Below are 20,765 nucleotides of genomic sequence, written 5' to 3'. Positions count from 1 at the left end.
GCCTTAATAGAAGATACAGTTTGTATCTGCCTTCAGGATCCAGAAGCTGTGGAATGTCTGAAAGGCAAGGATATGTTTTGGCAATGTTGCCTGATCCATGTGTCAAGGGAAGTATTAACACCATACCACCATCCCTGACAGACATAGACTGATGAAAGCAACATTCTCATAAACACAGGGGTCCATCTTGCTCTCCTCTTGCTGCTTCTAACCAGGCACATCTCACAGAGCTGTGTGTCTTCAGTGTGTTGGAAGCTGGGAAGACAGAACCACTGTACTGACACTGAGCAGCCAAATTGTCACATTGCTTGTGCTATTTTCATGTGCTGGAGTTTATGGGCCTCTCTCACAGACATGTGCTGTCAGGAGAGCTCTCCAGGCAAACTTTCTTTTCTAATATAGGCTTGTTTAAAACAATAAATAAACCAAGAATAGGATGTCAGGGGAGCCACAGTGTATTACTAGAGAGAATAACATTTGAGAAAACACTGTTAAAAGAGATCATGTTTGCCTTTCATGTGCTTTCCATAATTTCTTTTCCTCTGTTAATTACCAGTGGAATTGCTGTATTGGTGGCTCATCTTGCTTTAGATGGGCCTACAGTGAAGCTGTAATGTGGTGTGATGTAATAAAGGCTTTTGCACTTACACCCATCTTTCATCCCAACAATCATAAGGCAGCATATCGTTAAGAACTGATTTGCTAAATGGGGAAAGACATTGAATGTTTACTTATTTCATAGGAGTACCTACATTTTTCCAGTCTACGTAAGTGCTTACTTTGCAAAGCAGATTTTAACAGAACAATTAGGATTGAAGGGATGTTCCAAAATGTTAGCAGAAATATCACAAACACCAGATAATCTTGCAACTTTTCTTTGAGCATCCAGGCAGAATCTCTCCTTTTACTGCAAGACATAAGTGGTTTTAAACTCTTCATCCCATGTGGGTGAAGTGAGATGTACACCATTAAGATCATAAGGAAGCACTAGCAGAGCCTGCTTTGCTAGCCTGCAGTGTGTGTATGTACAATGATTCACTGATTATAATCTCTTCTCTGGCTTTGATTGTGGGATTTCCCCCTTGCAAAACAACATGTCTTACATCTCTGGATCTGAAAGCTGAAGAGCTGGGCGTTGGGAGTAGGACCATATTTGCCTTAAAGCAAGCAGCACTATTTGTGTCAGAGTGGAAGAGATCTATCTCCATATTATTTGCAATGTGCTTCTTGGACACCGTAGGACCATGTTCAAGTGATCCAACTTTGTACTACCAAAACAATGCAGAGAACAGCTAAAACACATACAGGAGAGCAGCACTGCCAAGAGCTTGCTTGCAGCATGTAACCAGTTTATGAATAAGTCACAGTGTATTTAAGCTGCCTCAGAATTAATACAGTCACAACAATGATACACGCAATTGTTGTTCTCACACTATTACACCACCAAAGCATTATGCTGCATGCTGTTGGAGGTGATGTGTGTGTTAGCAAGTAGTCTGGTAGGAGTGGGTCTGTTAAGCAAAACAGGATTTGGCATCCTCACTATTCTGGGTTTGAGGGGCTGCTTTTGGCTTGGCTCCTTCTAGTCCCATTAGCAGCTGGAGTGCAGTAGGTGCACTCATGGCATGTACCTTCTGCTTTAGATTCATCCAAGAGCAGTGGATGCATGTAAAACAGCCCAGACCGTTCCACAGTTCAAGCCAAAGCACAGTAAAAAGGATTAGTCTGAAGCATGCTCCCGAAGCCGACTAAAATGCTAATGTATATGTACTTGGCATCTTTCAAAATTATTTTAGTGCTGTGTCTGAAGTAGCCTGGTGTATGCAGTTAGTGGGATGCTTGTTCCCTCTGTAACTCTCAAATCCACTGGTTAATTTCAGCCATTTGAGATGAGATATTGGGGCAGAGGTCTTGGGTGCTGTGCTCCTGTAAGTTTGGGAAACAAAAGGGGTATGTAGAAGCAAACCTCCATAACAATAACATTTCTGAAGATGAAGGCTGTGCTTGTAAATTCAGTCATTAAGAAGAGACTGCAGGGAATCCAGAGGGATGGCATAAATACCCCACTAACTGGAATAATTCAGGGCTCACACCTTATTAGACACAAAGTAATCCGAGCATGAGAAACAGTACCACAGGCTTCATGTGGTCCATTCCTCCCTAAAGAAGCTGCTTGCTTACATGCTAGTCTGTGTTTCTGTGGTTATGAGGTGTAAGTTTTCCTTGTCCTCCCACTTGCATGCTGGAGTTTACAGTGCCAAGAAGAGCTACATTGTTTTGCACAACTTCACTGCAGGTGGCAAAGTTCAGAGCCAAGAATGGCATTACAGGCGTAAAAGGGAACAGCCCACACATGCCTGCTTGCCCACATTTGGGCCTGCAGAACAGGGGGGTGCACCTCAAAAACCTACACACCAGGGCAGGTCCAGTTTTCACCCACAGCCTTAGCTTCACTGCTGCATGCACCACAGTGTTAAAATACCCCAGGTCTTGGCTTACATGCTGCAGTGTATAATCTTTATGTGATGCCAAGCATATACTCGTATCCGAGAGCAATGCTGCTATTTTAGCAGCCCTCTAATGAACAGCGTGGGCAAAGGTACCTAGATGTACTGACTGAGAGAAGTGCTGCTGAGGGAGGGCTCTGGTGGTCTGCCTTTTTTTAAAATAAAGATACTAGGCTTTCTTTTTTTTTTTCTTCACACTTTGTTGCCATTAAGAATAATCTTAAATGGCCTCTTTCTTCCTTGGAAGCCCTCCCTCCCCCTCCCCCAGATGTCTTGATTAGTGGCTGTGTGTATGCTGGTCAGATTCTGGGATTAATGATGGCTAATTTGTCTGAGGTTGGTACAGCCTAGCCAGCAGGCTCTCTACCACCAGCTTTTGCTGCCATATGGGGAGAAGCAGCTGTTTCAATTACTTTCTGTGCCCAGATGTGTCAGACGAGACACCAGTGCTCTGCGGGGTACGTTCAGCCGCTCGGCAGCTAATTACTTCAATCGCGTGTCGAAGCATGATGCTGTATGCTGTAAACGGGGGTTTGAGAACAGCCGAGTGCCAGCTGTCATTACAGCTCACATTGATGTCAGCCTGATAGTCTGTGACTAGATTTTAACTTCAGCTTTCTGGGAATCTTAATATATACAGTGGATGTGTCTAATGTATGGGACTCTTATCTGCTTATGCGTGTGCCTGTATGTGTGTATGTACTTTTGTTGCAGAGAAATTAGTACAGAGTAATGAAAACTATAGAATATGTGCTGTGTAATATAATACATATGCATGTAAAATACTCTCAGGTGGTGTAAACCAGACTAGCCCTGTTAACTTCATCAGAGCTTCAGACACATCAACTGACCATTCCCCCAGGCTGAGTGTAAAACCTCCTGTTTTGTTGTATTTGGGTTGGTTGTTTTTTTTTTTTTTTTCATTGGCATGAGTATGCATTTGGAGTTGTTATGTTGTAGTTAATGCAGTTCCACCACCATAAGGTGAATGACAAGGGGATCAGGTCCATCAAATGTCTGTCAATCAGTGTGACAGTCTCGTTCTACGCTGTAGTTGCCAGACTCAACAGCTTTGCATCGGTCCTCTAGTGGACTGATGGATTCAGGATCCTTACAGTGTCAGTCCCTGCTTCACTGTTCCAGGTGGCAGAACCACATGTGACTCTGGGCTAGATTCTTTCTTAGCGGGGACTCCTTTGCATTTGGCAATATAATGGGACCATTCAACATACAAGGAAAAACGTAAACTGTTACCCAGCCCCAATATACTGATAATCCAGTAGACCTGTGTTACTAGAATTTCTTTGTGGTCCTTTCAATACCAAGGAATATTTTGCTTATACTGAATTTTTTGTCATTTCTTAAGGATATCTTTATTTAATAGAGGACTGTAAGGGGGTAGCTCCTTTAGCAAGAACCAGGGCTTATGAAATTCCTCTTTTCTTCTTTTACCAGCTGTTCCTTCCCATCATTATACAGTGGGCTTCCTCTTGGGTGTATCAGCATGTTGTTAGGTCTCAGCTGCATCAGAGACCCTACTTGCCTTCAAATAATAATTTATTTTCCTCTTAATGTTCACGGAGTGAATCTTGATTTAAAATATACTTAAGCATCAGAAGCAAGTATCCAGGGATATGCGTAGGAATTAACTAAATGAAGATGACCAGTATCTTAGCCAAAGATGTGTTTTAATGTTACAGTTTAGCCAGTCATTCCTAGTGCTTGTTTGACTGGTGTTCTGTTCATCTGAGGAGGTAGATGAGCCCAGCCAAAACAACAAGTAGGACTTTTTACTATTTTAACTTCCAAGACATGCTTAGCAGGATCCAGCAAACAAGCAATGGCCAAGTGGAAGTGACATTCTGCAGAGAAATGAGATAGCATCCTAGAATCATTTGCAGGATGAATTAAGCCAAGAAATGGGATTAGACACATAGGGGCTCACACTAAGCAAACACAAGTCCCTCCCACTGTGCTACCAACATTTCTACTTCATTTAACATAGTAACTTTTTTCCACTCGATGTGCTTAAACCCAACCCTGCATATGGTCTATTGGTTTAAGTTTGTATTTTCATTTATTGTAGTATAATTCCCTGAGCACACAATCCCTGAGTGTAAATTAAAATCAAGCCTGTGTTCCCTGCTAGGTGAGAGCCTTATAAAAAGGTTAATGTTGCAATGACTGTCAGAAAAGTGTTGTGGTCAGCTGTTAAGTGATCAACGAATCCAACAGATATTCAGATGAGTGGAGCTGATGGAGAGTCAGGGAGGGGGAGCAGGGTGGGCAAAAGAGTGAGGAAAGAATCTGTTATAAATACACTTCTTACACAAATTACTACAAGAAAGTCTGAAAACAAGTGCAGAGCAAAGCATTTAGTGCAATGCCATTGGCATTTTGGGCAAATACTCTGTAATTTGGGGTAGTTACTAACATTATCATCATCATCATAATACACGTATTTAGGAAAAATAAACATTTGTTTTGTGCTAATTCTATGGTAATCAGGGTGATTGTACTGTACTTAGCTACTGTTTGTTACCATGGTTATTTCTAGTGGTTCTTGGTTATTAATGTCCTGGAAGATTCAACAGTCTTCAGCGCTATTTCAGCTTCCTCTCCTTCAATACACACAAGTATCTGGGCGTTTGGGGTTTTTATTCTAATGATCTACCAAGGGTTTTATGAGCAAAAATAGATTTGCTGCTTGTCAGACGAACACTAGACACCGGCTTTTTTGCTTTGCGCCAGTCTAGCAGTGTAAAGGGCCTGGAGTTGAGTGTCATCTATCCTCGCTAGTAAGCTTTATTTATATTGCCAGATGGGTGCAGAGAAGCCTTCATGTAAAGAGAATCAGTCTTCCCCATGTGTTTTCTGTGGTCTGTAATCTCATAAAGATGGACGGTGTTGCAACATTCTTGTGAGTGAAATAACGGGTGTCAAAGAACAACGTAGAAACACATTTTTTTAATGTATTCTAGAAGCTATTTTTAGTCTTTCAAATGAATTTTTAAAATCACAGTAGCGTATTGGCACATACCTACTACCATTTAGCATGATGGACATATTTGTTTGGGAATTAAGGCTCTGATTTTACAAGTTCCTGCTGCTGATCTGTGATAGCCATGTGTGTGTGTGCTCTTTATGGGAGTGACCGGGGCTAACTCAGCACATGACCGTGACTGCCTGTCACTTAACAGGCTGTAACCTTTTCATCAGTCCGTGTTTTACCTTCTAATCCTATTTTCCTGCTCACTTTCTCATGACTTCCTACTTTGTTCCATAGTTAATGTATTGAGAAAAGGTAAATAACAGTTAAGTGCCACTTTAAGAAGCACTGTAAGCAATAGCTTGTGTACAGATAGCTCGTTTGAACTGCTTATTGTAGCTCTGTATACAAGTCCAGCTGAGAAAAGTACAGTTACATATAAAAACATGGATCCCAAAAGCTCTTTTGCTTTTTCTTCGCTTTCATGTCTATAGCACACTTAAGGTTCTTTTGGGAGTATTTTTACGGTGTGACACATTGGTGTATTCTGGGATCATAATATGTTGTATGAAAGACTGGTAGGGCTTCAGGCTCTTCCAGACAGGAAGGAAAACTTCTGTGGCAAAACACCCTTGTACAGATTTATTCCTGATGCAGTGCATGCAATGTCCCTGGATTCCTCAGATAAATGGGTCCCTTCTTCACTGATTTCACTTTGTAAGGTTGTCTAACGGACAGATCAGGTTAAATCATATTGATTTACTAATTGTATCTGTCCATATTTAATAGGTAGGCTGAGACCTGAACTGGGATCCAGTTTGGATTTGAATTGAGGAATGGCTTAATCCAAGGTTATCATTAAAAGCAGAAAAGTGATAACAGCAGAGAGGGGGATAATGGTCAAACCTTTCTGCATCTTTCCAGCTGTGTTTAACTACACAAACAGTAAAAGGAGAGTAATTTCACCTTTTCTTTCAACTGTGGAGGCCTGACTTTAGTATGTCCATTAATGCATGATGTTTTAATGTGCTTTTCTAAGCACTAAATTGTGGCCAAGACTGTGGAGATTTTCTCCAGGTCTAGGCATTTACGAAGGTCCCAGTTCTCCCATCATCAGCTGACTGTCAGACTGTTGAAAGTGATAAGTTACAGCAATGGGGAAAAAAATCAAGTGTAAGTCAGAAGGGAGTCAGGAAAGTTGCTGGAAAAGCAGAATCTTCAGCTATGGGAAATAACTGTCATGCTCTCTTCAAGATGGAGACTCAGTACTTTGTGCAGGAGAGCTTTCAAATCCTGTGGACATTGTCTTATCTGAGTCAGAACTCAACAACTGAATTGTCATTTCCTGGAATAAATTAAAGTCAGAAGTACAAATGAATTGCATAAATGTGACAACCTTGAAGCCTAATAAGCAGACAAAAGAGTGGAAAAGCTTCCCAGAAATATTCCCTGGGGAGAAATAAAGAATTATCTAGTGTGGATAAATAGGTTAAAAGAATATCCACATCTTGGGGTTTGATAAATTTAGGATTGACAGCTTGAATGAGGAAGAGGTAGCCCTAAGCAGAAGCTTGTATTTAGGGCAGGATGTCAACTGAGGGAAAAACAGGCACAAAACTGAGGCGTATGATTTAATCAAGGAATCTGACAGACTCCCTGATAACTTCTTAGATAAGACACTGGAAATGAGCGAGACAATGTCAATAAACATGTTTGATTCTCATACTTGGTCCAGCAGAAAAGATTTATATGGAAAATGGAAATTGAGGCCACATTCAAAAATACTTCCTATCTTCCTTATGGTGCAGGGTAGAGGATCAAAATATCAAGACGCATGTTGGTATTGAAACGTTTTTGCTCAGGAAGAGCTTCAGTGAGTATTGAAAAACCAAACTAGAGAGATGTGTCTCCTCTCTTTGGACTTTATAGTACAGATAATATTGTATGAGTTTGGATATGGATTACTGAAGCAAGTTGAGCTATAAAAGGAAGCAGGTGATGTCAAACCATGACAGAAACCAGATAGGCCCAGTTGGATTTGGGCATAATTTGGTTTGTGTTCATTGAAGTCTCATAGCTAGATTTATGGAGGCTAAATGGCATGGGAAAGCTTGCGCAATGAGTCAACAGTTAATTCAGGATTAGAATATTTCACGGGTTTATTCCATGTCCCTATGGTATACAATATATTTACTCATATTCTGTTGAAAGAAATGGCTTTTGATACAGGCCTTTATGAATATATGCATCATATTCGGAGATTAAAGCATTAATTTGAAGGCTTCTTTTAGTTTATAGTTATACATAAAGTATGGAAATAAAAAAATTACTATCCAGTACAACATTAAACTGTGAGTTAATGACCTTCAGAGTCCAATTTGTAACACCATCATGTAATGCTTTTGGACAAGGGTGTTGGTTACTTTGTGCAGAGAGCTGCCAGGGCCTCAGAGGCTGACTGTGTAGCACCTAACAGTTGAAGAAAAACACAGGCAAAAAGGCAGCTCATGGTATCCTCCTGAAATAACAGGAAGAATAGGTTAGATGAGTGGTTTAGTGCAGTTCTTCTGAACAGGAGGGGAATGTGAGCATTCTTAAGTTATACAAAAAAATAACATTAGTTTTTCTTCTGTATTTTTACTATGGAGGAGGGAGGTTCACCAGTATCTAAGAAATTCCAGAGCTGGCAGATAACTCCGAGCTCTTTGAATACGTTGCTACTCCTGGAACAGGACAGGACCCATCAAGATAATTGTCTGATACAAATCTTTTCTTAGAGTAATAGATTTTGTACTGTCATGATTCCTGAATTACAGCCATATGTACTAGTGAATGATGAAACGTGGAAATGGTAATTCATCATTAACTCTGTGTATATGAAACTAAATTATTGTTTTCAATGCTGTTCTTGTATCTGAGACATGATACATTACGTTATGCAGTAATTTATAGACATAGTGGAATCAGCCAGAAAGTTGTATTCTCTTCCAACATGTATAGTTTAATTCTCTTCCCTCATTCATTCAGTTTTTATTTAATTGTAATTTATTTCCTTGGGGAAACTTATGTGTAGTGGCTTTGTTACAGAAAAATGGGGTGCAGCTTAATATGGGGATTTTGGATTTGTTTAGAAGTTTTGATGCCAATAGCCTGTGTAATTTTGGGGAAATCACTCAGGTTTTCCATGTATACTGTAAGAGGGGACAGTTCACTACAATTGTGCCATAGGGCTGCCATGTAATATTTAGAGGTGGGTCTAAGGGTAAGTATGGAGCTTTTTAACTACTTCAGTCAATAATCAGCTTTATCGAAGTTGAGAAGAATGGGGGTTGGAGGGGGAAGGGGAGAGAGAAATCTAAGCATGAAGTAAATTCCCTTCTCCCTGGGTAAAGAAAATCTCTTTTAAAGAGAACACCAAAATTTATAGTTTTAAAAATCTTAATTTGGCTCTCACTGTTTATTAATTTATTTACCTTTCATATGGAATGTGGCTTTTCAGTCTCTTCACATGTAATTCTGGCAGGCACTGCTGCTCGTGAGGCATTCCTATAAAATAGGAATAGCTTTTATTGTGAGTGCCCCAAATTCTGCCATCAGAAGGCAGTGGCAGGCCTGGGAAAGACATTCAGATTAATGGAATACCACTATGAAAATGGTTGTGTGATTTAGCCGTGTTTATTGATGTTTTTTCGTGCTGGCATGCTCTGAGCAAGCTGTAGCCCATGCCATGGCAATCAAATAGATGACAAAGATTGTGCACATTTCAATCCAAGTGATAAGAGCAGATTAAATGAAAATCAGAAACAGGCTCTGTATTATAATTTAAAGGCCAGAAGAGGGGCAGGGTGAGTATTAATGCTCAAGAAATGAGCCTTTTTAATTGACTTTTCTGGAAAAAGCTTTCTGGTTTCAGAAAAGTTTCCCCAGCTTGCTGTCCATTTCCAATGTTTTTTTCTCTCACTACATCTGTAAAGCATAGAAGTGCTGTATTGTTTTATCTCCCAGGGAAGATATCCTTTCTTCTAGTTGTAACCCTACCTCTAGATGACTTCAGAGTTCAGATTCCTGGAGGTGTAGTGGATATATGGCAATCCAGGCCATAATTTACAATAAACCATTTTCTGACACCACTTGCATGACTTAATGCTGGAAGCATGTTGTTGGAGAGGCTGCCCCACACTGCCATGATGAGGGAGACTTACTGGGTCATGGTAAATATTCTGTTATTTATCCTGTTGTGGTTATTTCATATGCTGCCACAGACGCTTTCTCAACTTGTGTTTCTGCCTGGACACGTTTTCTGATATTCCTCCTGGAATAGGCAGATGTTCCTAATGGACAAAAACTTCAGTGTTTGCAGCATACACTGGCTAGTTTTAATATCAATAAATACTGAAGAAACTTTTCATTTCTCAAGGACAGGGTTCAAATCCTGAGCACAAAGTTTTAAGTGAGTAGAAATTGAGGGAAAAAAAATGCCCATCTTAATATTTTTCTATATAAAAGAATGATTGGTCAAGAATATTTCTGTATAACTCTTGATCTTTGCTGTATGTGGGGGTGGAACAGTTGCTTATTTTCACACAAAAGTCAGTAATTTTGAAAGTGCACTTGTGTCATAATGAAACTGGTCAGTAAAATATACTGCATTAACCTGCAAAGCCAGCAAGTACTTCCAGCTCAAGACAGGTCAAGCTGTGCAAAGCAACAGTACCTGCATGCCTTCTTGGTGAAGAGCCTCTTTGGGGCATTTATGATCTTTTTGCTCTGCATCTTCTGTAATTTTTGGACAGGTCACATAACCAGCCTATGATACACCTTCTGCAGTTAAGGGTTTAATGATACAGAAGTAAGTGGTTTACTTTAGTGGTACATGCAAAGTCCCACTTGCAAGATTTAATCCAGGGATGGCTTTGAAGCCTTCAGAAGGCTGAAAGTGCCACCCATTACTATGAAATGTTTCAATATCATCATTTTTAAGCTGTCTGCTTAGACAGTCAATGAACAAAAATAGACCAGCAAGAATTACTATCCCCCAGTCACTACCAAGCATCTTCTGCCAGAGAATTGGAATGGCAAGAAAAAATGCCAAGCAAGGACCCTGTAAAGATGAAACCTTTGAATTTGCCCTGTGTACCACACCATGTTTCAGATACTTCTGTGGGGGAGAATGTACTTTAAAATATGTGTTTTACACACAGTGTTTTAATACAAATGCTTAAGAAGTACATAGCATGAGCAGACCTCTCTCAGGAGAACTCTTGGCAAAGTGAAAAAGCCCTGTTCTAGCATTACAAAATCCCTACAGATAAATTTGAAATCTATGTCCCTTTCAGTGTTTCAACAGACAACTGAATTACTGTGAATGAAAGAAATCTTGAGGGTAGAAACTGGAGGAGAGGGGACTACTTTCACTTCAGGGATGTATTCTATACAAGCCTGTACCTGATGATATTCAGCTTCATTTCAGTGTTCATCATAGCTAATCCTTAGTACAAATGAATATCTGCACTTCTAAACAATCAAAGGTTAAAGACCATTCATGTGATCTCATTATACTATGCTGATTGCAGTACATCAGAGTAATTTATAACCTTAGTTCATAAAGTTAGAATTTCAGTAAATGAAATCCTTTTCAAAGGTTAAATATTTATGTCCTTATTTTCTGTCTGAAACAGTCTATAGTTATGAACATGCACTAACTAATGAACTATCACAGCCATCTTCAAGAAGATAAATAAAAGTTTTGAGTTGGTATACTGCCCCCAAAAGCTGCTCCTTGCTTAAACTTTTTCCTACTGCTCCTGTGTGGATTTTTCAAATCAGATCAATGTTGTGGCAAAGACTTTAAACCATTAGATATACATAGACAGGCTTAGCCTCAACTGAGTGTGCAAAACAGTAGTAGTAATAGTAATGCTATCCTTTATTTGCTCTCCTTCTACTGAGCTCAAAGAGCCAATACAGTTTACCTTCAAAGGACAGTAGTACAATTAATCCTTTCAGCCTCTTCACTTCATAGCCCAGGGATGGCTGTGTTGTGCTCCCAGAAAAGGTAGGTGGGAGATCCTGTGTTGTCATTCTTTTATCCACCAATTACCACCAGTTTCCTTCCAGCAGCCTTTGTTTCATTGTTTTGTGGAGCTGCAGTTCTCTCATTTACCCCATATGGTTGGAACACAGTTCTCTGAGGTTACTGAGAGTGCTTTCTGTTTAAAATATATAGCAAGCTAAGTTGCACATTCATTATCTTGAAATATATATAAAACTGCAGGCCTAAGTACCCTGGTTACTGTTCTGTGAGCAGATACAGGGGAAAAATTGAATGGGCTTGTCTAATGCTGATTATGCTGATTTCTGATTCAAAAATGTACAAAATAATACGTACAAAACTCAACATTAAAAAATACAATAAAGTAGAAAAGCATTAGTATTCAAAAGGTATTCAAAGCATTCTGCAGTTACGTGTCACAGACATATTTATGCTCTGGTTTACTTACTCTTTTTTTTGTCTCGTAGTGAATATTTTTAAGCAGTAAATAGTGGATATTAGCATGGTTAAGGTCTCTGTTATATTTATGCTGAAAGCCAAGTCTTATTATTAATTACATGTCAAACTTGGAGGGTCTGTCTCTGAAAACACAGAGTTAAAACCCCCAGCAAATACAGCCTCCTCTAAACCAATCCAGCTGCTTTCCAAGATCACTGATACTTCCTTCAGGTTAGTCTCCGAGATCAGGTTTTTTTTTCAGTATCTATGACTTCTATCTACTTTTCCAGCCATTCTGTGATCTCAAAGTCCCAAATTAAAGATGGGAAAACATGGTGAAACTTTCAAAGTCACTGAGATTTTTCACTTGTATCCCCATAGCTACCCCTCACATAAATCTATGCAGAATAAAGGCTTTCAGTTAGGACTACACATTTATATATATATATATAAAATATATATATATATAAAAAAATATATATATATGCACACACACACACATTGCTTGGGTAGACGTAAGTCCTGGTTATGGATGTAAAAATAGTTTTCTGAGGCATAGATATGAACCAGCTCTTGCTGTCAGAAATCCCTCATTTGGAGAGAATTTGATTCTGGAGGTGTTGGACTGCGTTGACGTGTGCTGGTGATGTATCCAGTTGTCTGCTTCCATGGCAATTGTGACTACCTCAGGCATTAGTGGAAGTGAGAACCGAAGTGACCTCCCTCCCAGTATTTCTTTCAAGCTGCTTTTCTCTCCCCCAAAGGCCCTATAGCTTTTGACCACTTCAAGCAGATCACATTCCGTCTTTTAGGAATAGCTTAGTGTATGGAGATGTGAAGTAAGCGTAACTTCTTTTTGCACCTTTTTTCCTGAGGCTCCTTATTACAAGAGTAAGGTGTGCAGTAAAAGATAAATACTGCAACTTTGATTTGTCATTAGAAAAGTGCAGAAGAGATCAAAGATGTTGCTAAAACTTTATTTCCCCATAGGAGCCAGAAATTTGTTAAATTATGTACCCAGGTGATGCCAGAAGGATGATATGTCCCAGACTCCAGAGAAGGGAGAAAAATCCAGTAATCCTCATTGTCAATCCTGAAACAATATTCATCCCTAAGCCTGCTGCTAGAGTCTCTGGGTAACAACTTTGCAGTCATAACAAGCTTTGAATCCCCTTCCTCCCCCCTGCAGAATTATAGATTGGTGAGCCAGGAGAGATGATTATAATTATCCACCTAGCATGAGGTGGTAATTTCATCAAATTGTGAAATTCACTGTACCCAGGCCATAATGTCTATATAGGAAGACATCCAATCTCAATGTCAATTGCATGTGACAGAAATAATTCCTGGGGTTTTGTGTGAGCAGGGTATAAGACTAGCATCAGTCATGCACTTGGTGTGGGACTGGCCCACAGTCTTTCCGACTCCTTCAGAAAAGTACTAATCCATATTGAAATACATATATATTTTTAGGGACTGTTTTACTAGTTTTTTTTAACTTGAACCTGAAAATTATGGACGAATAATGATCTCCCAATTGCCCTTCTCAATCCTGATACAGCCAAAGAAGTTAATAAGCCACCTCTATAGCCCCCCTCCCTTCTCTGTACAGACATTTTTTACCACATGGGTGAACACAAAGAAATAATCAGATAAGAGATTTTTCTTCTAAATTAGGCCTCTTGTTTGTAAACTGAAAGAGTGCTAATGCAGTTCAAACTCAGCTGTGTACCACATACGCACACTCAGCCCAGGAGTATTATAAAGAGTGGGAGAATAGGAGGTTTTGTTCTATTCTTCGGTCTCTTTCTATATGAGAGGGCCATTCATTCAATCCCTATGCTTCTCTCTCTCTCTCTATTTCTCTCCATAATGCCAGCATTAGCTGCAAGCTGCTAGCTGTAAAAGTGCTTTGATGTTGACCTCTCACTGCCATTGACAGACCCTCATTGGTGGGTGAGTAGCAGAGCAATAAGGGCATGTGTGGGAGAAAAGAGGATGAAAGCCTGGACAGCTAGGAAGGGATAATATGAACAGATTCCTGCCTGTTCACTTAGTTTCTTTTTCTTTTTTTTTTTTTTTAAACTGGGTCTTCTGATTACAGAGGTTATGAACCAGTAAAACTTCAGAAATGACCACTGAAAGCCTGCTGTACATGAAGAATCAGATAATTGTTCCAGCTCTTGCCTTGTAAAATTAAATCAAGCCATGAACTAGGCAAGAACGCGTAGGGGAGTTGAAAACATTTTCCTGTTTAAGGCAGTGAAATAGTGGGGGTTTGTCTGGTACATACAGTAATACTGCAAGGGCAAGTAGCGTGTAAAATGGCATGTAGGGGTGACAGGAGAGTTGCCTACTAATTATGTTGATTATTGTTTCTTATCTTATGCCAAATCCTAAAGCATAAGTCTTAGATCCTTTAAAAGGATCCAAACAGAAAGGTATACTAAGAGGCTGAAAGAACTTGTAGAGGTTTCTGCCCCAGGGAGCACGTGTATGTATACACATGCATGTATGCACATAAAAAGCTCCCTATTGCACCCCACAGTGTTCTTGCATATACTATAAGTGCTTCTATATTCAAATCCCAGTGGGCCCCCTGGGCCAAAAGCAGTTTTGCACCCTCCAAAAAGAACTGGGAGATGGAGGGTAGATGAGGACCATGGGCCAGCTGTTTTGTGAAAGCATAGCCAGCTAAGCTGGGAAACTGGAAAGCGTTATTGCTGCCTGTGCCCTATTGAGGCAGGATGTCTCCAGCCACTTCACCTCTGCACTCTCCCTTCACCTCTGTGAAAGCTCTCCTTGTCATACTAATAATTAAACCCTAAGGCTCTAACTTGAAATGGCCAAAAGGCTCTGTAAGGCCAATGGAGGGAACAGGAGGGAGGGAAAGTTCACACAAATTTGTATTGGCAACCTTGGTTTTAGTTGCAATCTGAAAGGCCAACTACTGCAATAAAGCTGCATGCCTGACAGCTCCCATGGCCTGCGCTCTGTAGAGTAGCATCTGATCTTCTGCTTGTGTGGGACATGAAAGAATCTGTCCCACCTCCTTTCAGACCCTGCAATTACTCCCTGTGGGCAGCATTAGGCCATCAGAGTTGCTTAAACCATCCTAGGTGAGCTGTAGATCATGGGTTCAAACCTGGCCTCTTGCCACTTGCTGTTATGTGGTGTGTAGCAAAATGGAACAAAATGGCTGGAACAAAAGGAATCTGTTATTGGAAAAACAGGGGAATGGGTGAAACAGGTGCCTGTGTTACAAACTGCCTCGCAATAGCCTTCATTAGCGAGCATGTCGGCAAGCTCAGCATTCAGATAATACTCTTGTTACAAACACTTGAATAAGAAAGAAGCCATCACTGGACTGAATTTCTTCTTTAAAAATTATAAGGAATTAAGCACACACTTTTGGTGCAGGGACTCTTCACACATTAATCCACTAGAAAGAAAGAAATCTTTCACTGAATGATTAAAAATGTTCACATTTTGGAGGGGACAAACTTCTACAGCACTTTTTGCCTTGCCGTCTGCATTTGCTATCAGGGAACTAATTCTCCAGTCAATTTCACAGATGGTTTCCTGTCATTACTATACAATTGTATTTATTTGATAATAATTTTATAGGACTTTTTCTAGAGGGATTTGGAATTACATGTTCAGCTTGTAGCAGTTTTTGTAAGGTGTGTGAAAACTGCACTCACTCAAAACTTCCTTGCCTAAACTTTTAAAATAGAAAATGCATTTCAATTGAAGCAAGAAATCTTGCTAGAAGTGTCTTGGTTAAAGTTTTTCAATGCATTTTTCTCTGTGCAAAGGGAAGTGTATATAACCCTCTCTGTTCTGTCACTTTACCTTTTGCTCTTTTCAACTGATTTGAAATAAAGAATATTTTCCCCTTTCCAACAAGAAATGAAACAGGACTTCACTAGTTTTTTAAAAAAGTACCATTTTTTTAACTTGAAAGGAGACTGTGGCATATATTTTAAATTTCATATCTTCTTTTACTTAAGGTAGCCATGATGAACTTAAAGACTTTGTCAGACACTGCAGAAAACTGGGGGTTTTTGTGCAAGTTAAAATTCCACCCAAAAGAGAGTATATGTGTCCCGTTTCTGTTATTCTTCCTGGAAAGGTTCCTTCTGACATTAAGTTCTTGATGAACATTTTCCTTTAAAATATTTGTTAGAACAGTCCAGTCTCTGCCAAGGCACTGTGGTGCTCCTAAACTACCTGAGGTTACAAACCCTTGCTGGTTGGTGGGACTCTACTGAGCACAGTGTCACTGGAGCAAGCAAGGGTTTCTTGTATATACGGTCATTAAGGAAAACAGGTCTTCATGGGGCACAAGCTCCATTCTATGACTTCAGGGAGGAGGTTTGAATCTGAATTATCTCGTTGAGGGCTATGTTACAGAAGCCTGGGGAGCTGTGAACATAAGGTTCCTTCTTCAGCATTTTCAGTTAACAAAGCCTTGGGGGATCTGGATAGGTAGTTGAAGTCTCCACTCAAAAGGATTAAACACATATCTCTGCCAGAGGTATGGCAGCTGTTTTGGTAGATATTTTGTATTCTGTCTGTCTGTGGGCTGCTGGAATCCTTACTGTTCCCTGAAGTATCATTTCACTCCACTGAAAATCACAAGTGATAACTCAGGAGGCAGTAAAATTACAGGGTCACAGAGTACCCCCAGTATGCTTGAAATCAGGTCACCAACCTCACTCAGCTGGTCCTCTTGCTGATACCTTCCCTTTTCCCTTTTCTCCTCTCCCCTGTTTTCTTTGTGCCTCAATTATTTTTAAAAAGAGCCAACTCTCCAGGACCTATAAATACAAGAGGATGTGGACAATGGATAGTACTGGAGTAAAGGAGAATATGTGTCTGCTGCCCTTTGGTCTGCTATGGCCATGTGTCTGGCACAGCTCGTAACACCCTGTACTCTGTCATGCTTTATAGTCTTCCAGTACTGCACAGAATGGAGTCCTGCCTGAGAGCAAGTCCTGCTTCAAAAGGAAACTCAATAAATATGTAATTGTGAGCGGGTGTGACTGTTACTGGCTCCCAAATGGTTTGATGGAGCATGTCAACATTGGTACTTTGCAATTTTATAGTATAAGCTGAGTGTGAAAAATGGAGTGAGTGAGGGAGAGAAGAGGAAAGGGATATGGATGCAAAAGGCAGAAAGTTTTGAAGTCCCAGTTTTCTCGTGGTGTTCACAGATGAGCTGTGAGTGGTGGAATGAACTGAATCAGTCTTTCAAATTCAGGTTTTCTCCCAAGACCAGTACAATCAAGACTCAACTAAATTTGTGGGAACTCAGAATATTGCAGGGGTATTCCCTTGATCACATTGTTATCCTTGAATTTTCTCCTACTCTGTACAGGAAATTAAGAACTCCAAAGTGAAGGGTACTGGGTGAATACCCAAAGCATCCATTGAAGATTTCCAACATACCAGTTACTTCATTGAATTCTTGTTAAAGTAAATGCCTCCTTTAGATGGTCTTTCTGATACCCAATCTTCTGTTTGAGCTTATGCAGCTTCAATTTTTGCTGATTTTTATTTTTAATAACAATTCCCTTGCAAATGCTAAGCCTGACTTGTTAGGTTTTGATAAATTGGAGTACTGGTACAGGTACTACGGACCTGCTGTATGAAGTGTTCCTGCTCCTGGGATCTCTTCTTTGTCTTTCAGAAGTACTTGTCATTCTTCACTGAGACAAACTTTGTGCCTGTGAAAAAGTCCAAGTTCACCGAGGTGTTTTAATTATGTCAAAGCAAGAAAACAGTGATGGCATTTTTTTCCCTAAAAGCTGCCAAAGAAAAAAAATTGGAGGTGTGAACCTTTCTGTTCCTCCTCATTCCAGGCATCCTTGTTCCTGCTAGTTCTTTGCAGGAGCTCAGAGATCACTCTGCTTTGCTCATAAACCAGAAACAGTCTTCCTGCCTTGCAGTGAAGGGAAGACCTGTTCTAAATCAGTAAGGCACTGAATGCATTTCAGTTGCCTGCTCAGTAGGATGGGGGCAAGGAACTGAGGAAACCACCTACAGATGAGGCAGTTGTGTGAGTCATGAGAAGAGAGAAATGTTCAGCACTTCTCAGGAGGTTTTTACCAGTTGTAGAGAGGAAGCTGAGCTCATAAGTAAAACTCCCAGAAAATATGAAGCTTTGTTAGTGCATGGACAGCCATGAGGAGGCCAAGACCCAGTGTTTGCTTTTAAGGGGTGCTCATCTTACCCAGGGAGCAGGAAAGCTTTCTTGCAATGGATGTTATTGTGCAGAGCTCCTCAAGGCAGGTTTGTTCCTTTTTAATATTCCAGTTTTTCTCTGTTCATGCCAGAAAATATGACTTAGGTTTCGTTTTATAAAAATAATAAAGCCAGAAAAGGTTAAACTCAGATTTGGCCTCTTTGCTTTCTAAAAGAGAGCAATAGACATTTTCAAAGGACCAATTCCAAAGCTTTATTATACTACTACAAGGCCCGTAGGAGGGAAGAGTGTTATGCCCAACTCATAATGCAGACAGAGAAAGATGGATTTTTAAATTATCTACCTTTGCTTTGCAACGTGAACATTTCAGGGCAATTATCCTGAGATAATGCCTACAAATTGCTGAAGACTTTGGGTTTATAATTGCTCATGTTCATTTAAGGTTCCCAGCAGACTAGCCCAGGAAAATCACTGCCAGTCAAGCCAAGGTTGATGGTGTACGGTAACTGAGTTTTTCTTAGAAGACAGACAGACAAGCAAATCAGTTTTCTTTAAGAGCAATAATTCTAACTAATTGTTTGGTTTCATTGTGTTTCCATAGCAGGAGCTGTAGTTCTTGGCAAGGCAGAACAGTGACACTTCCCATCCAAGGCACATCCATGTAAACGGGCAAATTGAATCCAACTGCATGAGGTTATTCTTGTACAGCGATAAGTAGTCAGCAGCACTATACAGCATAGCCCTACATTTCCTTATTTACACACCAGTAGCCATTCCAGCTACCTTAGAAAGTGAATTGAGATTTTACAGGGAGATAATGTTATCATGTCAATGCAGAAAGAAATAAATGTAGCTGCCTGCCATGTTTGTCATTAAAGAACACCCCTTAATGTAATATTTAGCTGAGGTTTCAAATTGGCAAGAACATTCATAATAGGGAGCACCATTTCAAAGCAGGAATGTGTTCATATATTCAGATAATTTGACTACAATTATATATACCTATTACCTACTTGTATATTCATATACCTATTTGTATACACATATATATTGTGTATGTAGCCTTACTGCCCACTAATTTTGTTGCGAAGCTCTGATAGCATTCCTATTACAGACATCCAGCACTGGCCTCAGGCATCCATTAGACAACAGAAGATTCATTTCATCATTATTATTTGCTAAGCACAAGCAGCATTGGCCAGTTTAGGTGTCTAAACTCCAGCAGTGTAAAATCTCCCCTTCTGTCCCTCCAACTGTTGCTGTTAGAGCAGCTGAATAACTGATTTTTCTCATCCAGTAACTAAGATTAAAGAAAAGAAATTATAAAATGGGCTTTAGCTGACACTTCTGATATTTGGGGGAGAAAATAAGATATTTCACACAAGGATCAACTCTTCCCCCTCTAAAGTTCATTGGGTTATCAGAAATATTTTGCTTGACCTATATAAAAAAATGCTTGGGTTTTTTCATGTTATTTTTTTTTAATGTGTTTCAACAATATTTGAACTGAAAATATTGTGTAGAGAGAAATAGAAAAGTAGATGGGTGAAAATGTTGAAAGTGTGTCTAGACTTTTCTGAGTATTTTTGCTGTTTTGTGAGGTTTTATTAGAATTTACAGATAGCAGTGGTCAGTTTGAAATGAGGTTTTTCAGTGAAGAAACTGATTTCCTGAAAGTTCCATCTAGGATTAGGAAGCAGGTAACATGCCCTGACACAGTACTGAAAATATCATTAGTACCCTGCTCATGGACTAAGTGGTAGTTGCTAAATTATTCCATTTTTAATGGCTTATTATAATGTTGGGGATAGTTTTTATGCCTTTATGAAGTTGAGGGTATAATATGCTGTAGCTGGATACAACATGGTCAGTACTTATCCTTCCAGCTGGGAAAAATCTCTGCTGCTTCTGAGTTGCTCCTTCCCAGCTCTTCATTTCCTGCAAACTTGCAGAAATGATTTTCTGGGTGAGCATTCAGATGATTCTACCTTGTTTGTCTCCTCTCGCAATGTCTCCTAATGGCTTTGGTTTTGTTTAGTTTTCTCTTTCTATCTGGCCTTTTGCAAATTCTGCTTTTTTTTTTTTTTGGTATATGAAGCACAAAGATTTGAGTCCCAGACACTGCCAGGTTGTTTTACAATTTTATTCATATTTCCTTCCTCATGGAAATAAGTCTGTAAAAACCGGAACTGTTTCCAGTGGTCTGTATGGGTACTAATAGCTGATTTATGTCACAGGCAATGAAATTTTGAACTTCAACTAGATTGACATGAAGACATATTTCCAGTGAAAACCAAAGAGCATGTGTTACTGCTGGCAAGTGGGCTCTTAGAATGAAGAAAAATCAGTTCTTTTAGCCATAGTTCTCAGCTGAGTGTCTTTCCCTAAAGCAGATTCAAGATATGACATACATGTGAACTAAATTTTTTGTTATCTTTTTGAGATACTTCCTTCGTTACCTGTTATCTCCAAATATTTCTTCTCATATTGTGAAGTCTCCTCTTCACTGGTGTCATCCTTTTGGATGGCAAAGTCTCATCTCTTCCCATCTTCCAAGCCCTTAAAGGG

The 20,765-nt window shown here is 39.7% G+C and overlaps 1 long non-coding RNA gene across 1 annotated transcript in view; it reads left to right on the top strand.

The window, feature by feature from the left end:
- The window catches only part of LOC133221883 (uncharacterized), a 40,375-nt gene extending 21,347 nt beyond the window's left edge, over positions 1 to 19,028 (top strand). Inside the window, exon 4 of the long non-coding RNA XR_009728086.1 lies at positions 18,799 to 19,028. This is a non-coding gene — a long non-coding RNA (uncharacterized LOC133221883). The remainder of the gene's footprint in view (positions 1 to 18,798) is intronic.
- The last annotated feature ends 1,737 nt before the right edge of the window (positions 19,029 to 20,765 follow it).

Source organism: Neopsephotus bourkii, unplaced genomic scaffold (genome assembly GCF_033783945.1).
Source record: "Neopsephotus bourkii isolate Nb327-2 ecotype Australia unplaced genomic scaffold, CSIRO-AGI_Nbou_v1 NB_1572, whole genome shotgun sequence".
NCBI lineage: Eukaryota > Metazoa > Chordata > Aves > Psittaciformes > Psittacidae > Neopsephotus > Neopsephotus bourkii.
This window is presented reverse-complemented; position numbering and strand designations above follow the sequence as displayed.